General features: G+C 40.6%; 1 long non-coding RNA gene across 1 annotated transcript; it reads right to left on the reverse strand.

The window, feature by feature from the left end:
* Positions 1-115: 115 nt before the first annotated feature.
* LOC111670430 (uncharacterized) lies at positions 116-955 on the reverse strand. Its single transcript, XR_015438323.1, has 3 exons — positions 769-955; positions 581-689; positions 116-261 (listed from the first exon to the last, which is right to left on the reverse strand). It is a non-coding gene; the product is annotated as an uncharacterized LOC111670430 (long non-coding RNA).
* Between the last annotated feature and the right edge of the window lie 344 nt (positions 956-1,299).

The following is a 1,299-nucleotide window of genomic DNA, read 5'->3' on the forward strand; positions in this document are numbered from 1 at the left end:
GACAGAAGATGGTTTGAAATTAATAATTAACAGAAGTACAAAAGCAAAATATACATTCAGTCTGTTTCGTTTTGAGCTGAGAATTAGTTGTTGGACTTTGACGTCTCACCTTCTGCCTCCTCATGAACAGGTTCGGAGATGGTTTCACTTTGGTCTCCATGATTCATCGCCACAAAATTCAGTACGACATCATCAGTGTCAGTCATGAGAGAGAGACGCTTGGTTAAGCGGCCAACTAAGGCCAGTCTCTGATCACTGCTTCTGGGAACCACAAGCAAGACCCATCAAGGTTACAGCACTTCTTTTTCCATTTAATGCCTCTACATTGGTTCCTGTGTGGCTGCTTTCACCAAAATTCAATAGAAAGGTCACTCTCTTAACTTTCTAAATCTTAGTGATGTTCAGTGTAGTGGGAAAATAGCTTAACTATTCAAAACATTCAAAGGTTTCTTTATCCTTCTCCACTGACAAAATCAGTTTCAGTGCATTTTCCATGTATTCCTATACCTATTCCCATACCTGTGTCAAATATAATTTCAGCTGAAACTCATTTACATGAAGCATTTGATAGTCAGCATACCTTTGGTGTTCAACCTGATTTAGACAGGAGCTCTTCTGCTGAGGTAGAAGGTCAGAGGAAAACTGCATTATAGCAGCTTTGCGCTCAGTGTCTCTGACAGGACAGCTATCTGGAGAGCAATGGAGGACACTTAATACCCAAAACTTGTCTAAAAGGAGCACAATCTGGGTGAAACAGCTGTATCTCACCAAGTTTGCGTAGGTTGGGCATGGCATGCACCAGATAAGGGCGGTAGTTTGGGTCATTTTTGGTCAGAGGGTTAAGTCTGAGGTCTAGCTCTCTCAAAGCCAACAGCTCATACAGCACTTTCACCTCTTCAAGGGAAGGTATGGAGTTATAGTACAGGATCAGCCTCTCCAGCATTTTCAAGTGCTGCACCCCCTGGGAAGAAACCATTGAAGTTTAAGCAGGGGTTAGGCAAAAAGTTTCATTTAATTCATTCCTAACAATGTCACCGATTGTCCCCCCCCAACTACAAAAGTTTGAGAAATGCTTGTAGGGATGAGTGTGTAGTGTAAGAATGGGACAGGTCACACCATTTAGACTTTCATTTGGGGTAAATACAAATAAAATGAGACAAGACATGTAGAATTTTTTCCACTTTCCATAGAAAAAGGTCTTTGATCTTAATATTTTACTGTGTAACATCATTTAGCCTCAATAAAAAGCTTGAACAAGCTGATACAAAATAAACTGCCAGACAAGACAACATGCTTGTT

The sequence above is a fragment of the Seriola lalandi genome, unplaced genomic scaffold (genome assembly GCF_002814215.2).
Source record: "Seriola lalandi dorsalis isolate HSWRI2012SDOR001 ecotype SW California unplaced genomic scaffold, Sedor1 jcf7180002005814, whole genome shotgun sequence".
In the NCBI taxonomy this organism is placed as follows: Eukaryota; Metazoa; Chordata; class Actinopteri; order Carangiformes; family Carangidae; genus Seriola; species Seriola lalandi.